Below are 24,020 nucleotides of genomic sequence, written 5' to 3' on the forward strand. Positions count from 1 at the left end.
ATGCATTGTTCAGCAAACATCCGTGATGTCATGGTGAATTTAAAAAGCATGAACAACCCTTCTACCAAAAATATGAGACTAGCCAGAGGTTTCAGATATTTAAAACTAATTTGCATACCCACAATGCATTGCTAACGTGGCTCTCAACTTGAGGTGAACTTCCAGGGATGGCTACTGGGTGGAGCTGTGGCTTGTGTGCTTGTTAGCTGAAATGGCTCGGTCTACATTCACTTATCCGGTAGAAGAGTTTGTTTATTATTATTTTTTTTTAAAGCACTATAATATTGATGGTGTTTGCTTATGCTCGGGCATTACTCACTGACATAGCCGCGTTTTGAAAGGTGTGAGGGTGAAGAGCGTTGAGGAGGTTCGGTACTTGGGGGTGATTTTGGATAGGAAGTTGAACTGGAATTTGCAGGTGGATGGTGTGGTGGATAAGTGTAAACGTAGGTTGAATTTGCTGCGGGCGGTGACTGGGAAAGAGTGGGGTGCGCAGCAGAAGTGTTTACAAATGTTGTATAAGGGGTTGATTTTGAGTGTGATGGATTTTGGATGTCAGGTGGCAGTGGGTTTCACAGCGAGTCAGAAGCTGCGGTTGGATAGGGTACATGCGAGGGCATTGAGGGTGTGTTCAGGTGTGATGAGGTTCTCTCCAGTGAATGCGGTGCAGGTGCTTGTGGGGGAGATGCCGTTGGGGTTGAGGAGGGATGCGTTGAATATGAGGTGGTGGGTGAAGGGCAGTGCGAAGAGTGTGGCTCATCCGGTGCGTGAATGTTTGAAGTATAATTGGAGGTTTGACTACTATGGGGACCGGTGGAGGAGGAAGGGGGGCACTTTGGGGTTTCACATGTGGGAGAAGGGGGTGCAGTGGGGTGTGGGCGAGTTGTTGGCTGTGACGGGTACGGATTTGGTGAGATGGCCGATGTGGATGATGGGGTCTCCAAAGGTGTGTTTAGAGTTAGCAAGTGTGGTGTCGAAGAAGCGGGGTTTGCGGGGTGAGATCAAGACTTTGGGTCAGGCGTATGTGGCAGGGAAGGAAGGATGTAAGGTGTTCACGGATGGTTCCAAAGATCCTATGTCTGGGAGAGTGGGTATGGCGTATTATCTAGAAAGCACTGGGGAGTATAAAGTGGGGCGACTGACGAATGATGTTTCTATTTGTACGGCTGAGTTGGTGGCGATTGCAGTGGCGATTGATAGGGTGTGCGAGTTGGGGTATGAGAAGGTGGTGGTGTTCTCGGATTCATTGAGTGGGTTGCAGGCTATTGTAGCAGGGGATGCTGATAGGAAGGATGTGATTTTGGACATCAGGAGGAAGATTGATCGGTGTGTGCGGGGGGAATGGATCTGGAGTTGGCGTGGGTCCCCAGTCACAGTGGCATTTTGGGTAATGAGTTGGTGGATCTGGCGGCGGGTGAGGGTATGAGAAGGGGAGTGGTTGATGTGAGGTTGCCTTTGAGAGTGGATGAGGTGAAGGCTGTGGTGGTGAGACGGGTCATGGATGAGTGGCAGGAGAGGTGGGTGAGTGGGGTGAAGGGCAGGTGGATGTTTGGTGTTCGTGGGAAAGTGTCGGTGAAGGTGGATGCGGGGAGTCTGGAATGGAGGAGGGGGAGGAGGTGATGCTGAATCGGTTGAGGATAGGGCATGTGGGGCTGAATGACAGTCTGTTTCGAGTGGAGAAGCGTGAGTCGAGGGACTGTGCGGTGTGTGGGGTTCCTGAGACTGTGGGACATTTTCTGCTTAGGTGTGAGAGACATGTTGAGGAGAGAGAATTGATGAGGGTTCGGTTGTCTGCGCTGGGTGTGGCTGAGCTGAGTGGGAAGGCTTTGCTGGGAGGTGATGGGGTGAGAGGCAGGAGGAGGAATAGTGTGATGTTGGATTTTGTGAGGCAGACGGGGTGGTGGGAGGAGTTGTGAGTTTATGTGAGCTAAGTACTGATTGGTGGGTCTGGTGCACATCATCCTTTAGGATGGGGAAGCGCCTGCGTGGGTCCGCCCACGCCACCGGTAATTAAGAGGAAGAAGTAGCCGCGTTTTGTCAGAAACTGAACAACCTTTGTGCGTATTCTTTCGTCGAACACTTATGCTAAAATACACATTACCATGAATATATAATGGTACATTTAATGAATTGAATGAGTGTTTGATCTATTATGTATATTTACTGAATGTATTTATTTCAAACACTTTGTGTGAATGGAATCGTGGATATATGTAAAGAGCTGATAATATGTATTATTTTTATATTTAAAATGTTCATCACAGGTCTTAATTGTATGTTTCTATTTTGTCATGTGTCTTTCATATTGTAAAAAGGTTTAAATATGTCAAACCAATTCACTAATAAAAAAACAGTTATCCAATGTTGCACGTAGATGTCATATCGCTTGCTCCTCCCACCCCCATCCATCACCTTACATGGAACAAACTGATTATAAAACCGATTAGAGTAAAGGGCGCGACCTCTTTTCAAGATTACGGAGAGTCACAGATTTTGTTTACGTTTCATAAACTTACTGTTCCCCAAAAAGTATTGTTCTTAATGTTAAAACATATTTTGGCCAACACTAACATGTCTATTGCTATAATGCACCCCCATATTGGTGGTGGAAGGACAGGTCAGGGGCAACGCACTTCTCTTGGAAATAAAACAACACAGAGCAACACAGGTTTGATTGCTAGTTCCTGCCTTAGATGCCTGATCCGGAATGAAGCACTATATACATTTTTTTTTAGAAAAAAAACACACAATATACTTAAAAATGTGCAGCTATTGTCACGGTAGGCTTAGATACTTGCATTCTCTGTTAGCTATTGACATCATATACCAGGTATCGCCACCATATACACAGGCAGTGACATGATTGTCTGGCATTGCCATCAAGTTTCCCATCCGTACCAACACTAAAACGAGCTCTCGTCTCTAGTGCTCTACGGGAGGGCCTGGGCTTCACCCCACAGTGCAGGAACATTCAAAATCACAACAGGTGCGTTGCCCAACACTGCACCCCGCTTCCCTCTCATTCTCCAAAATCATCAGTGGTGGATCCTGCCAGGGGGCGGAGCCAAAACTAAAACTGACAGCCAAGATGATCCCAGGTCCTTTGGGTTCAAGTCTATACTTGATGCAGCAAGAAACACAATCTAGGATAGTCGTGGAGTATATCACGGAACGGGTGCAGCGCGACATAATAATGTGCACGTGCACCCAGAGGACTCGTGATGCTGAAAACCGGGTGTTTATTGTTACGAAACTCAATGGTACTCATTTTATCAACCTCAGAAAGATGAAAGGCTGAGTGGGCCTGCCAGGGTTCACACCTGTAACCATATCGTCAAACACAGATGCCCGCAGCTGGGGCATTAGTCCATTGGCTCAGAGATGCAACTAGCTTCTACATAGCAGGCTAGTTTAGCTGTGGCAGGTGCCCAGCAGACCGGGGCTTGGCATTAACCTATCTTGCACTGCTGTTCACCAGCTGGCACATACTGTGGCACTTCTATTGCGTGGATATCACTGCAGCCTTCACTTACTGTCCACCAGTGGTGTTAGGTACTCATGGGAGTCTCCAATTGGCAATGCATGGCCATCATTGATGGGCATTACAGAATGCGTGGTAGTAGCAGCATGTACCACCCCCAGGCGCCCATTTCATACCCATTTCTGTTAAAGGTGCCAAGAGTTATATTAAAAAAAAATATCCTATATAATAAAAGGCCAGATGTATGTTTGTCCAATGCAGTTATGTGCAGTAGCGGCTGCCCACCTCGCCTGTTGTGAACGCTACAGGGAGCAGTTGCCTTAGGGGTCCTAATATGTTAATGAAAACCTAAAAAAATCATGCAGTACACATGCACATGGACAGCACTCATGTTCATGCATGTATATGTTGCACTGCATTGCACACTACAAGGTACTGATCATTCCCATGCATTCTCTCCTCTTCAGGGGAACACAAGTGACACCGAACTATGAAGTATAAAGATAAAAAGGAATGGGTGGGAAGCTTCAAATGAATCCTAACCCCTGGGAATTCCTCTTGCCAGATTGTATGAGGCAGAGTAAACTCATGGAAATATCTCATGGTCCTGCCCCCAATGGGAGCAGTTCACCCTGCACTGCTGGGTCATGTCCTCTCTGCACAGGGTCACAAGCAACTCCCAGCATATTGGGGTCTTGCTGAGCCTAAACAGGGAAGCAGAGCCTGATTGCCTAGGCAGGGCAAGCTGGGCAAAGGACTGAGCACACAACACACATGCTGAAGAACTGAAATCATGTTACTTAACTCCCAGTGGAACACGCCTCCTTCCCCCAAATTCCCAGAAAGTGCATTGAAATCAGCTCTTTCTGGGTGCTGGGAGACCTCGCGAATCATAGAGCCTTTGAACATCCTTTCAAATCCATTCTTGCCAGGATATAAGTGTGATTCAGAACCTGCTAGGGTGGGATGTGAATGGCACCCACCCACACCCCCACACCAAAGCTGTCCTGTCTGATCAAAGCTTGCCCAAACATCCTTCAAAAGCAATGCCTGCTGGCACACCACTGGAATGTGTCCCTCGGAGAGGTTGCTCACAGGCGCACTCATGAAAACCAATGTCCACAAACGATCCGTCTTGCCCCACACCTGGCAGAACAACATCCCATCAGAATGCATGTGTGCGGCAGCATTCATTCACCTCACTGCCTCCTGGCACAGCCATGCACATCCAAGCTGGCTCGAGAACCTATCTGCCTCCAGGCACTAGCGAAAGTCCAGTTGGATCAATGTCCACCGGAGTCATCACTCTCCAGATCAGTCGCCTGGATCAATGTCTTCTTTGACTTTCATCACATTAAACATCCACCCAAACATTCCCCTTCATGAGCTCCTTCCAGAGATTCCATCTGAATCAATATCCACACAGTTACTCATCGGAAGGAGACCTGGCCGGAACAACCTTTGCCGCTAACCGAATCAGGACCACCCAGGACAGCGTGCAAACTGCCAGAGTGCACACCTCGATCGACAGATGCCAGGCCACTCAGCCATAATGGAAAATTCATTTCAAACATAGGTCATCAGAAGAGCTGCCCCAGTGAATGCTTTCTGGAACACCAATACCAGTGCATGCTTTTGAAAACCTCTATCTGATGACTGATAGAATGTCCATCAGGACCAATAGCGTGCGGGATACCTATCGAAATCCATGGCTTGAAAAATATCTATCCAATAGAATATTCATCCAAATAAATGCACCTTGTGGCAATCACATGAATGATTACATATCACAATATCCATCGGAATCCATGATTGTCTAAACAACTGCATGAACCAACACACAGCATAACATGTCTAGCCGCGAATGCCAGCTGAAAAGTCGACTTGAGTCAATGCCTCTGTGATCCTCCATCAACAGTAGCACATGCCCTATCCTCTTCCAAATGCACACAATCCGAAACATCCACCTAAATCCCCTGCCACAGCATTAATTCTAGTCAATGTCCCCCACCAGAACATCAGCACTCCTGAGAACTGGAAAGTCCATCCCTACTCGTCGCCACTAGGAAATCCAACACACCCAACGCCCACCAGCACATCAGTTCCATTGACCACTCCTGGGAACGGAAAAGTCCATCCCTACTAGTCGCCACAAGGAAATCTAACACACCCAACGCCCACCAGCACATCAGTTCCACTGACCACTCCTGGGAACTGAAAAGTCCATCCCTACTAGTCGCCACTAGGAAATCCAACAGGACCAACACCCATCAGAACGTAAGTTCCACTGAGGAACGGAAAAGTCCATCCCTACTAGTCGCCACGAGGAAATCCAACACACCCAACACCCACCAGCACATCAGTTCCATTGACCACTCCTGGGAATGGAAAAGTCCATCCCTACTAGTCGCCACTAGGAAATCCAACATGACCAGCACCCATCAGAACGTAAGTTCCACTGAGGAATGGAAAAGTCCATCCCTACTAGTCACCACTAGGAAATCCAACAGGAACAACAACCATCAGAACGTAAGTTCCACTGAGGAATGGAAAAGTCCACCCCTACTAGGTGCTACGAGAAATTCCAACACACCCAACGCCCACCAGCACATCAGTTCCACTGACCACTTCTGGGAATGGGAAGGTCCATCCTTACTAGTCGCCACTAGGAAATCCAACACACCCAACGCCCACCAGAACATCAGTTCCACTGAGCACTCCTGGGAACTAGAAGGTCCATCACTATTAGTCACCACGAGGAAATCCAACACACCCAACGCCCACCAGCACATCAGTTCCACTGACCACTGCTGGGAATGGGAAGGTCCATCACTACTAGTCACCACGAGGAAATCCAACACACCCAACGCCCACCAGCACATCAGTTCCATCAGCAGTTAGACTTATAGCCCACTTAAAGAAAAGAGACCATGTTTCAACATCCCGGAGAGCATTCCACTGGCTTATGGTGGAGGATCGAGTAAAATTTAAAGTGGCATGCCTCATGTATAAGTGCTACTATAAAACTGCACCAAGATACCTGATCACAAGATTCACCATCATCAACCAACAGACCAAATGAACCTCGAAAGGCGATAGGAGGTTTTCTGTATCTGGCCCAAAAGTATGGAACGAGCTACCCGTCGCCATACGATCATGCAAGTCTCTAGAGGGTTTCAGGAAAGAATTGAAAACCTACCTATTCAAGTGAACCTAACTATAGGGCAAGAACAGCCTCCCACAGCTAAATGTCAATTCTTAGTTCACAACTGCGTCCGAATGCAGTTTGTCTGCCGGGTGCGCAATTAGAAATAACCAAAATCAAAATCAAAATCAAACACCCAATGCCCACCAGCACATCAGTTCCACTGACCACTCCTGGGAACGGAAAAGTCCATCCCTACTAGTCACCACTAGGAAATCCAAGAGGAACAACACCCACCAGAATGTAAGTTCCACTGAGGAACGGAAAAGTCCACCCCTACTATTCGCCACGAGGAAATCCAACACGCCCAATGCCCACCAGCACATCAGTTCCACTGACCACTCCTGGGAACTGGAAGGTCCATCCCTACTACTCGCCACTAGGAAATCCAACACACCCAACACCCACCAGAACATCAGTTCCAATGAGCACTCCTGGGAACGGAAAAGTCCATCCCTACTAGTCACCACGAGGAAATCCAACAGGACCAACATCCACAAAAACATCTTTCAAAATCATTGCCCAAAGCAACTTAGAAGAGAAACAAAGCCAAAAGCCACATGCGTGCAGGTAAACAGCAGTCAGAAACTTCCTCTAGTTCACCACCGCCAGTGGGCCCTCCCTTTAAATCACTGCCCAATAACCTCCATCCATACGATTGAGTGAAAACCGCAGCCAATCATTTCTCTGGTGAATACTAATCTTAACTAATGCCTAGAGACACATCAATCCAATCAATAAACTACAGAGATTCAATTTCATGAACATCCCCTCACCCCTCAAATCTGATGCTAGTCAATGAACTCCAGAATATCATTGGGGCCAAGAGTAACCATCAGAATCTACATCAGCAGAGATATCCTACCAAAATAGCACAAACCAAAACTGCTATACAAATAAACTCCCAGCAAAATATCTATATGAAAACAAAATTAGGAAGTTATATTTCAATCAAATCTTGATGAATTGCTGGCGTGATGAGTATCGATGTAAAGCCCTGTCGGAGAATCTAGTAGAATAACTCTCCCCAAGAATGCCCCTGGGATTCAATGTCTGCTCATACATTCATTTCTCAACTATCTGGGTTAATCAATTTCCACGATAGCATGGACCTGAATACTTGGGAATCAACAACGATTGGGTTATCAATAGTAAGGAGCATAAGCTGGATCAATAATTGTGAATTAAAGCCTTCTAGAAGATTGTACTGCAGAAATGTCCTCCAGTAGGCCATCCACCTGCATCAACACCACCAACCAGACCATCTTTCTAATTAATGCCCTTCAGCTCATGACTAATGATCACCAGAGCATCCGAAAACATCCTGTGACGTGGGAGCATCTTCTAAGTCCTCACCCACACCTTTGAGTGTATATTTTCAGACCATACGCCTGAGTCGGATCCCATCCATTCATATCAATGGTTTCCTTAACATTCACCTAATCAATAATGCCAACACAGCCAATGTTATCAATACACCCTGGACCATCCATACAATACAACAGGATGGAAAGATTCCATCGCTGGATTGTCCATCGTGGGAGGATTCATCGAATTTCTTTGATAGCATTTTACAGCAAATGTAGGTAGGTGGGACTTGGGTGTGTGGGAGCGGGAGCTCTGGGGGTCTCTCCTGCAAACAATTGCAGTAAAATTATCTATAAAAAAAATCGATGAATTGTCCCACGATGACGAATTCTGGATGAAATAACATAGAAGCCAAAACAACGTCTGCTAGAAAACATCTCTGCCATTACATCATTGGCTATCAGAATTACCTCCTAAATGAGTGTGTGCCTGAACAAGTGCAAGTCACATTGCCCTACTACCCCCTTCTCACAACACTACAAGGACCAGCAATCCAGGTGTGCCTCCTGCGCCTAGCTATGTGTGGGAGGGGGAGAGGGGCACTATCGCATCCTGCCTGTCCCGCCTCCTTTGTGAATAACGGGGCCTGCATGTGGTTCCTGGTGCTCACTGCAACATGTTGCTCCTCGCATCCTGTGAATGCCAGTTCCTGCGGATTACCACCCACATTAATAAATAAATAAATAAATAAACCCTGTCACATCCATCAACATGATCGCCCTTCAAAACATGTATCCATATCACCACCTAGCAAAATGTCTGCTGACATTCCAGCCCACCATATATCCAAACTAATGGTCGCCAGAACATCGAATCTAGTCAGCACCCACCAGAAGGTCCATCTGAACCAAGCCAGCTAGGCCATTCAGCGGAATCTGTGCACGCGTGTATATGCCTACCCTATGATGCACATATCACACTCATCCTCCATAGGAACACCCGTCGCAGTAGACACCATCTCCAGAATCCATCTGAATTGATGACCACCTTTGCATCGAATGGGATGAGAACCCATCACACTCATCCTCCATTGGAACACGCATTTTTCGAGCAGTAACATCAAACTTTGTGTTGTGAGTAATTGACAATGGTTTTTTCAGTCTTCTGAGAGTTATTAAATTAATTGTAGATATAAATGTGATACTGGGTAATACACATTTTTCAACCAAGTGTGCCATCAGTCACTTGATTTCTATGCAGTATGTGGGTACTTGCACTGAATTTCTGTTTTAAAACCAGCAGTGGCAAAGCCAACAGTTTTGGTTGTTGTATAAGTATTAAATAGGCTATCATATGCCCAGTTACTCACACTATTTTGCAAAGATTCATATTTCTGGCCAGGTAGTACCTTTATGGGAGTGCCTGGTAAATGCATATTGCCAAGACCACATAAAAGCTCAAACTGTTGGCTTGGCATATGCTTGCTTAAATGTTATATTTCACTGGCCTTTCTCAGGGGAAGTCTCTGCTAGCCACCTGTGCAAGCAACGTGTGTGCTCCCTTGCGTCTACACCCTGCTACTCGGCTACATGTAATAACTAGCACCCTAGATGCCCACGTGCCTATGTGCACGGGGTCCCTGTAACATACCGTAAGTCATGCCCTGGTCAGTGTCGCACTAGAGGTCCCCCACCCCCAATGCCACAGCCCTGCGCCGCACACTGCCCCATTATTCGACCACTCGCGAACTCTCCCTGCTCACACGCCTCCAACTCTACTGATAAAAGTGCTATAACACCTTACTTCAAGGAGCAACCACAATCTGCAGAAAATCGAGGCCACGTAAAAACAGGTGATTAAAAATTACTTCTAGAGCAGTGGTATTCAAACGTTTTCATATGGAGCCCACCCTGCCCCTATCTTAAGTAGAAATATTGTTTTGGTGCCCCCCACATAGGGGTTAGCCCAACCAGGGGGCCAAAAGGAAGTCCAAGGGGGCCCGGGCTCTTTAGTAGAAAATCAGCTTATATTTAATCCCATTTAAAGAGTCTTCCCTTCCCACGCCCACCCCCTTCCTGCCCCTGCCCCCCACATCCTTTGGGCCCCAGTTTGAAGACCACTGTTCTATAGGGTGTGCATCTCAGCACAGGCAGCACAGGCTTCCAGCGCCCTGGAGCCGCTATCCAGAAGGCCCAGCCTCCCCAGCGTTAGGTAAAACACCCTGCAAGTGTGGAGCCTCCACCCCATGCCCCAGCTCCACCCTGCTCAGGCCATCCGAGAGATATGAGCGCTGGGAGCTAGAGTCATCCGGCCCAGGTGATCAAACATGTGCGCCAGTTTCCCCCGGAGGATAGCTCAGGGGCAACGCGTTCTGAGCAACACAGGTTCGATCCCCGGGTCTGCCCTTAGAAAACGCTGGGTATTAAGCGCGTTATCAATAACCAATTATAATTGCCTTATAATTATAATTGCTAAACGGTGAGCAAGTGATTTCATAATATGAAATGTAGCAGACCGTTTAGTCGCAGGCTGCATTATATAAAGAATACGCAGCAAACATAGTAAAACAAAACAGGCTGCTTTATGTTTGCCCATGAGAAATGTTTTCGTTAATAAGGCTTGGCCTAAAGCTGCTTGCACCATTCCGCATACCCAAGCAGCCAAACTGGTGCTGGGTTCACTTGCTTCATTTTCAGCACCAGGTCAAAGCTGTGACGCCCCAGGTGTGCTCAGTGTGCTCAGTGTGGAGTTGCTATGCAAGTAGCGGTGATAGGCCGCGGTGTTTAGGATCTATGCGGCCTACAGACCAGCAGTGCACAGTCCGCCCTCCCCCCCCCATCCCGCCACCGTGCAGTGCTGCTGGCAGGGAATAAGAAACAGCCCCCTTGCATTGTTGTGATGGCTGTAAGTGAGTGTTTTAGCAACCTGTGCTCTCCAGTAGTGAGGTTCAGCAGCGCCGTAGTCAGCACCCCTCTCAGTATTCGTGTTGTCTAGTAGCGTGCTCTTTCGCACCCTGTGCAGCATTGCTGCTGTCCATCTGTCTGTAGCTTGGCACCTTGTGCTGTACTGGTGCTGTCCAGCTGTGTGCTGCTTGGCACCTTGTGCTGTACTGGTGCTGGCCAGCTGTGTGCTACTTGGCACCTTGTGCTGTACTGGTGCTGTCCAGCTGTGGGCTGATTGGCACCTTGTGCTGTACTGGTGCTGTCCAGCTATGTGCTAAATGGCACCTTGTGCTGTGCTTTACTGGTGCTGTCCAGCTGTGTGCTACTTTACACCGTGTGCTGTACTGGTGCTGTCCAGCTGTATGCTACTGGGCGCCTTGTGCATTATTAGTGCAGTCCAGCTGTCTGCTACTTGGCACCTTGTGCATTTTGTGTGCAGTGCAGCTGTGTGCTACTTGGCACCTTGTGCTGTATTGGTGCTGTCCAGCTGTGTGCTACTTGGCACCTTGTACTGTATTGGTGCTGTCCAGCTGTGTGCAACTTGGCACCCTGTGCTATATTGCTGCTGTCCATCTGTCTGCTACTGGCACCTTGTGCTGTCTAAGTGCTGTCCGGCTGTGTGCTACTTGGCACCTTGTGCTATATTGCTGCAGTCCAACGGTGTAACACTTGGCACCTTGTGTATTATTGGTGCAGTCCAGCTGTAAGTTAGTTGGCATCCTGCGCACTGTTGTTGTTAGCCCCTGGCTGTGTAAGTGGTCACTGTTGTTGCTGTCCAGCAGTGAGCTATCTGACACCCCGTGACGTACTATTGATGTCCAGCAATGAGCTATTTGGTGCCTTGTCGAGTATTCTTGCTTTTCAGCACTGAACTGGGTGGCACACCTGTGAAGTATTGCTGCTATTCAACCACCAGCTATTTAGCAAACCTTCGAATATTGTTGTTGTGCAACAGTGGATTATTTGACATCCTGTGCAGTATTGTTGCTGTCCAGCAGTGAGGTGTGAGACACATTGTGAGATAACGTTTCTTTCCAGCACTGAGCTGTAGGACACAACAGTGCAGTAGTTCTGCTGTGCAGCAGTGTGCTGTTTGGCATCTTGTACAGTACTGCTCATGTCCTGCAGTGCGCTGTTCGACACCCCTGTGCAGTATTGTTGCTGTCCAGCAGTGAGCTATTTGGAACGGTGTGCAAAAAGCTTGTTGTCTAGCGGGCACTTTGCACTCGGTGCAGTAATGTTCCTATCCAGTAGTGAGCTGTTTGGCAATCCTGTGCAGTATTGATGCTTTGCAGCAGTGTGCTGTTTGGCACCTTGTGGAGTAATGTTCCTGTCCAGCAGTGTGCTTTTTGATACCCCTGTGCAGTATTGTTGCTGTCCAGCAGTGAGCTATTTGGAACAGTGTGCAAAAAGGTTGCTGTCGAATATCAGTGTACTTGCCACCCGCTGCAGTAATGTTCCTGGCCATGCTGTTAGACTCCACTGTGTAGTATTGTTGCTGTGCAGCAGTGTGCTGTTTGGCACCTTGTGCAGTAATGTTCCTGTGCAGAAGCTGTTTGGCACCCCTGCGCAGTATTATTGCTGAGTAGCAGTGAGTAGCAGTGAGCTGTATGCACCTTGTGCAGTACTTTTCCTGTCCAGTAGTGAACTATATGTCCAGCAAGAATCTACTGAGTGCCCTGTCAATTAATGTTTCTGTAGTGAGCTGTAGGAAACAAATGAGCAGTGTTGTTGCTGTGCAACGGTGAGCTGTTTGGCACACAGTGGAGTAATGTTGTTGTCCAGTAATAAGCTGTCAAGCACAATAGTGCAGTATTGTTGCTCTCCAGCAGGGATCCATTTGGCACCCTGTGGAGTATTGTTGCTGTCCAGTAGCAAATTATAGGACACAACTGTGCAGTATTGTGCTGGCCAGCAGTGAGCTGCTTGGTGTCTTGTGCAGTAATATTGCTGGCCAGAAATGAGCTGTTTGGTGCCTTGCACAGTAATGTTGCTGGCCAGCCTGAGTTGTTTGGTTCCTTGTGCAGTAATGTTGCTGGCCACCAGTGAGCTTTTTGGTGCCTTGCAGCAGTAAATGTGCTTTGTGCAGTAATGTTGCTATCCAGCAATGAGGTTTTTGGCGCATTGTGCAGTAATATTGCTGTCCAGAAATGAGGTGTCTGGCGCCCTGTGCAGTAATGTTGCTGTCCAGCAATGAGAGATTGGTGCCTTGTATAGTAATGTTCTGGCCAGCAATATGTAGTTCTTGTGCAGTAATGCTGCTGTCCGGCAAAGAGGTGTTTGGCGCCTTGCGCAGTAATGTTTTTGGCCAGCAGTGCCCTCTTTGGTGCCTTGTGCAGTAATGTTGCTGTCCAGCAATGAGAGATTGGTGCAGAGCATTGAGCAATATCATGAATTCACATGATCTGCACTGTATCCTAGGCAGGGATGGGAATAACTCAAGGATGCAGCCACAGTAGTTAAGACCTCAGCTCACCCCGTATTGTCTGCTTAAAAGCCTCGGAGACTGTCGGCCCAATCACCCAAGGACATTTGCCAAGACTGGAGGCTCATGTTATAAGCATTTTTCTTATGTAATAGCCTCCTCATCAGCAAAGAAAAAAACAACATATAGGGGGTCATTCTGAGTTGGCCGGTAAGGGATACCGGGCACCGGTAAGGAGACCGGTGCCGGTAATCCCTTACCGCCCAATTCCGAGGTCCCTTAGTGGGAACCGTAAAGGACGTGTGGTCTGACCACACGTCCTTTACGGGTCCCGCTAAGAGACCAAGGCGCTAATAACGGGCCTGCTATACGCGGGTCCGTTATTAGCGCCTTCCCCATTCCCATTGAGCCCTATGGGGGCTCAAATGGGAATGGGAATGGTTGGTTGAATGGGGCCTTACCGGGTCCTCCAGGGTCAGAATGACCCGGTAAATCCCCATTCAACCAGACTGGACCTGGTATGGGAGCTAATGGCACCATGGCTACCACCCAACTCGGAATGACCCCCACAATCTCGACAATCAGAGTTCCGAACATGTGGCCCTCATTACACGTTTGGAGGTAATTGAAAAAAAAGTGGTAATGGTGTTACCACCCTTTTCTCACAGTGCCTTATTAGAGGTTAGTAAACCTTTAAGCTAGTAAAGCACATGCATAGCAGTATTACCACCAAGAGGATTGTGGTATTTCCATCAGCAGTCATACCTCCATTTCCATTCCCCCTAGCTTGTCAAAATATGGACAAGCAGAAGTTAATAATTACAAGTGGTGGTAGCAGTCATTCAGTATGAGGAGGTATTAGCACCACTAACAGCCCTTTCAGTATCCACTGCCGTGCATTAACACCAGAACACCCACCATGCAGGTGAGCTCCCTACGACCCCAGGAGCTGCATCAGGGTTTTATTTGATTAATTTAGCACTGTGTGCTGTTTTCCTTCAGCCCTCTCTCCTCCGCTTCTTGCTACGTTTTTCCCGCCCCTCTCTGCCCTGCTCCTGCCCACCTCCCACCTTGATTGACTACAGGGGTTTGGAGGCAACCCTTTAGCTTGGAGGTCCAGGGCAGCCTTGCCTGGGTAGCCAGCTAAGAGCCAAAAGGCAAAGGGAAGTTCAAATTGCTTGGTTGTACCTGGTCGCCATAGGCGCCCCAGCCAATCCCAAAATTGTCTGCAGCAACCATTAGGTAAGAGACGATGACATATATATATCTTTAGTTAATGTTATTTACGTAGTTGAGGTTAGGTTTTTAAAGTTTGGTGCATGTTAAAGTATACCCACTATATTGAAGTTAGGTGCATTTCTTCAGGATAGACCCTATTCTGAACTTAGGCACACATCTAGTCCATAGCCACTGACCGAACCCAGTGCATATTTACACTATAGCCGCTATTCTTGCCATGCTGGAAGCAAGCCTATGTATTGCACGCAGAAGAATTTGTGAGGGTAGCCAATGTACTCCACATAGAAGAATTATGAGGGTAGCAAATGTGTTGCAATTAGAAGAATTAATGAGAGTAGTCCATGTATTACACTTAGAAGAATGTATGAGCATAGTCAATGTATTGTATCTAGATGGATTTATAAGGGCAGCCAATGTGTTTCATTTAGAATAATTTTTTAGGGTAGCCAACGTATTCCACTTAGAAGAATCTATGAGGGTAGACAATGTGTAGCCCTTAGTAAACTTCATGAGGGTAGACAATGTATTGCACTTAGTAAACTTCATGAGGGTAGCCAATGTATTACACTTAGAAGAATGTATGAGTCTAGCCAATGTGTTGCATCTAGATGGATTTATAAGGGCAGCCAATGTGTTTAATCTAGAAGAATGTATGAGGGTAGCCAATGTATTCCATTTAGAAGAATGTATGAGGGTTGCAAATGTATTGCATCTAGATGAATTTATGAGGGGAGCCAATGTGTTGCATTTAGCTGAATTTATGAGGGTAGCCAATGTATTCCACTTAGAAGAATTATGAGGGTAGACAATGTGTTGCACTTGGATGAATTGTGAAGATAGCCAATGTATTGCAACTAGAAGAGCTTTGAGGGTAACCACGGCATTGAACTTAAGAATGTTGAGGGTAGACAACGTATTACAGCTAGATGAAATTTGAAGGTAACACATGTAATGCACTCAGAATAACTGAGTAGCCAATGTACTGCCCTTAGAAGAATTTTGAGGATAGCCAATGAAATAGCCACCCACGCTCCTGCTCCCCTCCCGCATAATTCCCAAGTACCGCACACTCCCTGTGGGCCAGCCTAACTACACACAAAACGCCCAAAACACACATCAAACATAACAAACATCGGCATATAACAAACAAACCCAGACACAAGGCCTTATCCCTCAGGATACAACAAGCTAGTGCACACAATTAAATCCCACATACAAAACAGACACACACAGACTCAGTTTCTCCTGGTTCTGCAAGCATCAACAAAAGAGCACAACCTCTATCCATTACCTCTTCCCTCACTAACCCACCCGCCTTCTTTCTTACAGAGCACCGTGAGCGCCTGGAGTCCATGCCAACGGTAAGAGTGTTTGGCATAAGTCAACTTAACATAACAAACTTCCATTGTCTCAGCTCATCCTCTTTCCTGTACCATCTCCCAGCAGGTAAGCACCCTCACCCTCTTTCTCTTGCTTTTTTGGGGTGGTAAGTGGGGAAGTGAAGAAGAGAAGGGTGTTTTTGTTGACCTGGTGATGTGGGGCGCATCAGATGCTCTGCTGTGGGTACGTACCGACAAGTTACCAAGGACAGTGTGTGTGCTGCAAGGTGACGTCCACGGGAGATCGGATCGCGTGACACTGCGTGGCGTCAGTAGGCAGTTCCAGCTTGCATTAGCCGTAATTTAGGCAAACTCTGTCTGTCGGTTCATGGGTAGCATGAGGTCAGGGAGTAGATGGCATAGTATGAAGACCAGCTCTGTTGGTGACGCTGTGCTATATAAATACCTTTAACATTAACATACATGACAACATTGTGCAGCACCTGGGAGGGAGATTTTCTATGAAAAGCAGGATAATAAAATGTCCCCATTCAAGGGCATTGGGTTTGGGATTATTGTAGGAGGGAGAAAGGGAAAATTGGCAATGGGAGTCTCCTGCCTACTTCGGGTTGTGTTGGCATGTAGGGTGTGAAGGAGCACGTCTTTTTTTAGGTTCAGTAGCGTGAAGCTTCTAATGCATGCCAGGGCAAAGGCACATGAGTGCTGAGAACTACCTAACACCTGTAAACAGGGCACACATGGCGAACATAGGATGAGGCCCCAGGCAGTGCCTAATGTCACAGAGGTTATATAAAGCTGCAAACAATGCTTGCAATAACAGGGGAACACGACATGACCCTTTGGGGGTGTGACTACCCATGTGTTGTCCTGTTCAGTTCTGCCCTGCTATTGGGTCTTGCATAGAATGGTTCCGGCCATTAGCGTGGTCCCACGGTGCCAGGGGGTGGGATGGGTCAGGGACGAGCAGGGGGCGTGCGCGCCCTGCTGCAGGCACAAGTCGGTTCCAAGTGATCATAACGAATCAAATAATAAACAAAACGTGCTTAATGAATTATAAACAACGAAACAATATAGATTTTTTGTTTTTTTTGTTTTTTTGTTTGTTTTTTATTTTGGGGGTGCCCCACCCCAGCCGCTTGTTTCCCTATTTTTATTAGCCCAACCCCCTTGCCACCCGTTTCATTCCCTTACCTCAGACCCCATATATACTTTAAACAGAACATTCAGTGTTTTTTGTTTCATATAAAAGTCATTCGTTAACATCACTGTATACAGTAAAAGTCTCCTTGTTAAGGACATCTCTTGGTGTGGTGTGTGTTGCTCTGTGTGAACGGGTGACTGAGGGGGTCAGGAGTGGGAGGCTCTTGCCAAAATGTTCGTGCGAGACCGATGGGTGTCCACTGTCTGCTGCAGGGAAGCATCTAAACCGGGGGTGCGGTGTGTGTTGCAGGATGTTGTCCATTGTGACAATTTTAACCCTTCCTTTAGAAATCTGTCTCCTAGCGGTCTCCCCACATCCTATATGTGTGACTAATGATTTGGAAAGCTCCTTGGTCTGGGTGCTCGACTGATGGAGCAAATCGGTCTTAAGATCGATAGCCCAATCGACTGGCCTTGAGGTCAGTCAATGGTTTATGCTGAAAAGGATGTATCGTAGAATCTAAAAGAGGCCTCTTGGTACGTGGTGAGGACAAGTATGCTCGCCCTATTTGCGTAGACATGCCTAATAGCCAAGTAGTTAAGGGTCTAAGTAGATTGGCCCTCATTCTGACTCAGGCGTTCAGGGGTTTACGGCGCCGTTTCCTTAACGCCTGATTACAAGGTTCCCTTTGTGGGATGGCTTTTAACGGCTGCTTTTTTGCAGCCGTTAAAATCCATGCCGCAAAGGGACCTTGGCGATAATTACGGCACCGTAATTTACGGTGCCGTAATTAGCGCGTTCCCCCATTCCCATTATGCCCTATGGGGCGAAAATGGGAATGGGGAAGGGGCCATTGGTGAATGGGGAATTACCGCCCCACTCACCTTGGAATGGGCGGTAAATCCGCCAACCACCATGGCGTAAACGTAGTTTACGCCATGGTGGTAAGGGTACGACCCAGGCGGTAACTTACCGCCTGGGTCGTAATGAGGGCCATTGTCTGGAAAAAAGAACAATCATCCTTACTCTTCTCTACAAAGGGTTAAAAGCTGCCTCTGTTCTCTATAACCACAGTCATTGCTAATGAGGAACAATTCTGGTCTTCCCCGGGCATGGACTCAGCAAGAATGCGGTTGGTGGGCACCAAAGAGGGACTGGATCATGAGACTTACGGCACGACCCTCTTACAAGTGATATTTTACCAGAAGACACGACTCTTGAAGGAAGCACTTCAGAGGTCAAGAGTCGAAGGGTTGAGAAGAAGCGACTTGGAGGAACTGGGTGAGTTTGATCTCAAGAGTGAGCATGGGCCTCATTACGACCCAGGCGGTAAGTTACCGCCTGGGCCGTGACTTTACCACCATGGCGTAAACTACGTTTACGCCATGGTGGTTGGCGGACTTACCGCCCCATTCCGACCTTGGCGGGGCGGTAAGTCCCCAATCCCCATTTACCCTTCCCCATTCCCATTTTTGCCCCATAGGGCATAATGGGAGTGGGGAAGGCGTTAATTACGCCACCGTAAATTACGGTGGCGTAATTAACTCCATGGTCCCTTAGCGCCATGGATTTTAACACCTGCTAAAAGCAGGTGTTAAGTCCGCCATGGCGCTAAGGGACCTCGTACTCAGGCGGTAAGGGTCGGCGCTGTTTACGCCGCCGTAAAACCCTTACCGCCTGGGTCGTAATGAGGCCCCATGTTCTTTGCTGCCCAAAAGAGTACTCTTGAGGAAGGTCAAAGGGTGAAGATGATGACGATGATGATAATATGGCAATGGCTTAGAAGTATAGGGTGACATCTTCCCAATGTAGAGGGAGACAGGGGATGTGGAGGAACAGGTGGAGCAGTTACGCTTTCTGGAGGGAACACAGTTAAACCGTCTCTGACGGTTCACCGTGGAGTGCTATCAATGCTTGGCCTACACAAGTCAATAGAGGGATATTCATCTCATATGAACGAATAGTTCAAGTGCAATAGGAACCCATGTGATCGAACAGGATGCACAGTGCGGTGGGTGGAGTGTTTCCAGACTGTGGGCTTCATTACGACCCAGGCGGAAGACCATGGTGCTATTAGCACCATGGTCCATGCCGGTAAGTTACCGACTCCGCCATGGAGAAAGGGGGAATTACCACCCCATTACAAGGTTGGCGAGGCGGTAATTCCCCCTTGCTCCATGGCCCTTCACCATTCCCATTTTTGCCCCATAGGGCATAATGGGAATGGGCAAGGCGCTAAGTAAGGTGCCGCAAATTGCGGCACCGTAATTAGCACCAAGGTCCCTTTGCGGGTCCCTACTTTAACGGCTGGTCTACACCAGCCGTTAAGGTCGGGACCCGCAAAGGGACCTCGTAATTAGGCGCTAATAGGTTAACGGCGCTGCAGCATTTTACAACGCCGTTAACCCATTAGCGCCTGGGTCGTAATGAGGCCCTGTGCATGAAAGAACATATGTAAGGTAATGTTTAGTGGGATTAAATAGTGCAATTTCTACAAGGGTCTGGGAGCCCCTCTAATGAGAACGAATATGGGTCAAATACCCTGTTATATGGGTTTTTTCCCCGCTTAGGAGGGTGTACAGCCAAGTTTTAGCTCACTGCAACCTTCACAGAGGAAAGATATCCATTTGCATACCAGTCTTTGTCCCACCCACAAGGGCAGGCCAGCACCAAATTGCTCGGCAATTCTCCTCTGAACAAGAGTACCATCAGCAACCCCAGACCCGTGTTTCGGCCTTGTTGGGCCTCCTCAGTGGCACAGTGAGCAGGGGGTCCACATCTGGATACCCATGTTAATTTAGGGTGAAACCCCATGTTTTACAAAGTTACAAAGGAGAGTGGGAGCCTCTCTACTGAGACCGAACATGGGTCAAATGCCCTGTGCTATGGGATTTCTCCCACTCAGGAGGGTCTACAAACAAGTTTTAGCTCACTGCACCCATCGCAGAGGAGAAATATCCATTTGCATACCAGTCCGGTGCCACCCAAGCAGCCTCTTGGTGTATGTAGACTCCGGAAATAGATGGAGCCATGGATAGCTTAATGTCCAGATTGGGTAGGAGTGGGAGAATGTTTGGAGACACCTCTTAGAGCACCCTAAAAGCTGCAAGATCAAAAAATTGGACTTGGCCAGTCCTTAGCCAGAAACACTGCACTTGGCCGGCAGGCAGCTACTGCCTCTGATTCATTCCAAACGGGTTTAATCTCTTAAAAGCATTGCTTATTGTTTGCTATAAGGTTGAATCCAGAACAACTTTCAGGGATGGGAGACAGTAGGGAAAGAGCACCCTGTCATTGGTGGGAAGTTGTCATTGGCTGCCATGACCTTTGTGTAAAGGAACCTCTGAATCTGAAAGAATGTGTAGGAACTTCGTGGTAGGGGTTGCGAGTGATGGTGTAAGGGGTTATGGGTTATGGGTCATGGTGTTAGGGAAAACAAATCATAGGTCCTAGCACAAGGCATATTAAGTTATGGGTTCTTTTGTAAGGGATCATGAGTTGTAGGTTCTGGTGTAAGGCATTACGATATACTCACTAGATGCTGCCCGCACCTCTATGCCCCGCACCCGTACAGCTGTACCCCTCCTCTGTGGCCCTCGGTATCCTACCCCTTGCTGTATATCTGTTCTCTCGTTACATCGAAAAATCACTCCGGCATGTGTCTCTTCTGTTCTGTACCTGTGTAAAGACGGTCCATTGCTGCTTCTCGAAGCTAGGTCAGCGCTCAATAAATATAATAATAATAATAAAAATAATAATAATAATAATAATAATAATAATGAGTGGCAGTATATACTGTTAGGGAATACTGCACAGGATCAGAGAGCTGCAGGGGTCAGTGAGGGGAAGTGCTACATTTCACCCATGAGTTTGAGTTGTACTGCCATTATGCAGGGGTTTTTAGCATTCATTTTAAGAGCTCAGGGCCCTTTGTTAGTCAATGCCAGGCGTTGTGCTGTTCGTGTGGTTATGGAAAGGTCCACAGTAAAATGGCGGCCTAGAAGTTGGTGGACTTTAGGACCCAGCATACTGAGTCCCTCTGTTGAACACTGCAGGAAAAAGGATTGAATGACAGTAATTGTTTGGTTTTCCGGATGCGCTGAATCTGATCCAGCAAAATGGACTGAAATAGATATTGTGAGCCAAGAGAAGGGGAAATGAAGGGCCAGAGAAGACCGGACAGACATGCTGCAAGGGCGGCAACATGTACGCGCAGCCTGGAAGGAAGGGAGGGCCGGTGCTGACTGCAAGGGGAGTAACATGCACGCACAGCCTGGAAGGAAGAGAGGGAAGGCCCTGACTGCAAGAGCAGTAGCATGCACGCAGAGCCTGGAAGGAAGGGAGGGCAGGCATGCTGCAAGGGCGGCGCATGTACGCGCCGCCTGTAAGGAACGGAGGGCAGGCGCTGACCTCAAGGGCGGCAGCATGCATGCACAGCCTGTAAGAAAGGGAGGGCAGGCGCTGACTGCAAGGGCGGTAGCATGCACGCACAGCCTGTAAGGAAGGGAGGGCAGGCGCTGACTGCAAGGGCAGTAGCATGCACGCACAGGCTGTAAGGAAGGGAGGTCAGGGGCTGACTGCAAGGGAAAAGCAACAACTGACTGCAAGGGCGGCCGCATGCATGCTCAGCTTGTAAGGAAGGGAGGGCAGGCATGCTGCAAGGGTGGTAGCAGGCACGCACAGCCTGTAAGGAAGGGAGGACAGGCGCTGACTGCAGAGGCTGCATTTTGCAAGCAATGACTGCAAGGGAAGGAGAGCAATCGCTGACTAAGAGGGAACAGAAACACTTGACTGCAAGAGAGGGAGAGTAGGCGCTGACTGCAAAGGTTGCAGCATGCACACACAGCCTGTAAGGAAGGGAGGGCAGGCGCTGGCTACACGGACAGCACCATGCAACCAATGAATGCAAATGAAGGAGTGCAAGTGCTGACTGCGAAAGAGAGAGCAAGCACAGAGTTTGCAAGGGAGGGATAGCAGGTGCTGACTGCAAGAGCACAAACAGGCAAACAAAGACAGCAGGGAGGATCAAATGCTGACTGCAAGAGAGAGAGCAAGCACAGATTGCAAAGGAGGGGGGGCATGCGCTAACTTCTAGGTAACAGCAACAACTGATAGCAAGAGAGGGAGAGCAGTCGCGGACTGCGGGGGTAGCATCGTTTAAGAACTCGCTCTTAGGGAGGGTTCAGCAGTTGAGCATTTCAAGCGAAGAAGAGCAAGCACTGCCTCCAAAAGAGGAGCAGTAAATATTTACTTCAACAGAGAGAGAGTAAACACTGGCTTCAAGTGTGGCACCAAGCAAGCAAAAAAGGAAGAGAGAGCAAACATAGAGTGAAAAGAAGGTGGAGGACAGGCGCTGACTGCAAGCGCAGCACCATGCACGTAATTAACATAAGGGAGGGAGAGCAGGTGCTAACTGCAATGACAGCATCAAGAAAGCAGTCATTGTAAGAGACAGAGAGAGCAGGTGTAGAACACTACGCAAGCACAGACTGTAACAGAGTGAGAGTAAACAGAGTTCAAGAGAAGGGCAGACTCTGACTGCAAGGAAAGAGCAACACCCACAACCTGCAACCCGCTAGCCACCGCCCCTTCCATTTCCAACCTGTCAGCACCACCAACCTCGCCAACATCATCAAAGGCCTCAAGCCTTCCTTCAGCAAAGGAGATGCCTGCCCAGCTTCACTGGTTAAGGAATGCGTAGAACCACTCCTCCCAATCATTGCCACTATCATCAACACCTCATTTGCCTCCTTCGCAGTCCCCGTCTCACTCAAATAACCTTGGATTTCCCTGTTATCCAAAAAACCTACTCTCGACCCGGCAATCCTCACCAATTATCTCCTACTCACAATGGTCCCCTTCCTCCTAAAAATCATGGACAGAATCGCATATCTGCAGATCCAAGCATTCCTAGAACTCCAGCACGTCCTGGGGACCATACGGTCTGGCTTCGCCCTAAACATGGTACGGAAACCGCCCTCCTATACCTCAAGAACCAGCTTGATTCCTTGAATGACCAGGGCTCCCTCTCACTCCTTTTACTGCTCGATCTCTCAGCTGCATTCGACCTCATGAGATCCTATGCCAAGCACTGTCCACCTCATCCCACTTCTCTCTGGATGCGACTAAATGGATCTCTCCCTTTCAGGCTGACAGATCTTCCAGAGTCTTCGCTGGGGAGGCCACCGCCACCCTAACAACTACCTCCTGCGGTGTACCTCAAGGATCATGCGTACCACCCACACTTTACAATGTGTATACCAAATCCATATTCGACCACATGGATGCCCTCGGCATCTCATATACCAACTACGCCGATGAGACGCAGATCCTCATCCCTCTTAATAGTGATCATCCCACTGACTTCATGAGGCATATAAAACATTCACCATGGACGGCCACAAATTACCGGTAGCATCCTCTGTCAAAACCTTAGGCGTATACCTGGACTCTTCACTCTCTATGACCCGCCAGATCAACCACATCCCCTCCTCTCAGGGTAAGCCACTAAACTGATTAACGCTACCAAACCTTTCCTCTCTACCCAGTACCGCCTTGAAATTGCCCGTGCCCTAATAGGATCCAAATTGGACAATTGCAACTCATTACTCTGTGGCACACCGGAAAAGAACTTGCACAAACCCCAGACAATGCCAGAAAATGCCCTCTGGTCTGCACTGGACATTGGCAGGCATGCCCACATCTCGGAAGCTAGAAGGTCTGCCGACTGGCTTCTGGTTAAGGACAGAATCAAGTTCAAGACACTTTCAGTCACCCATCGATGCATTGCCAATGATGCCCACCTCTACCTGACTAAAACAATCAAAAATATTCTTCTACTAGACCGGAAAGATCATCCTACAAACACTGTCTTCTCACACCTAGATACAACAGGCTACTAGACCGGACAGCGGCTCTCGGGAACGAGCCCTCCCCCCC

General features: G+C 48.1%; 1 protein-coding gene across 1 annotated transcript in view; it reads right to left on the reverse strand.

Moving 5' to 3' along the window:
• The window catches only part of SPRY3 (sprouty RTK signaling antagonist 3), a 78,475-nt gene that overhangs the window by 12,362 nt on the left and 42,093 nt on the right, over nucleotides 1-24,020 (reverse strand). The gene's annotated exons all lie outside the window — the stretch shown is intronic.

The sequence above is a fragment of the Ambystoma mexicanum genome, chromosome 2q (genome assembly GCF_040938575.1).
Source record: "Ambystoma mexicanum isolate Mex_15411 chromosome 2q, UKY_AmexF1_1, whole genome shotgun sequence".
Taxonomy (NCBI): Eukaryota; Metazoa; Chordata; class Amphibia; order Caudata; family Ambystomatidae; genus Ambystoma; species Ambystoma mexicanum.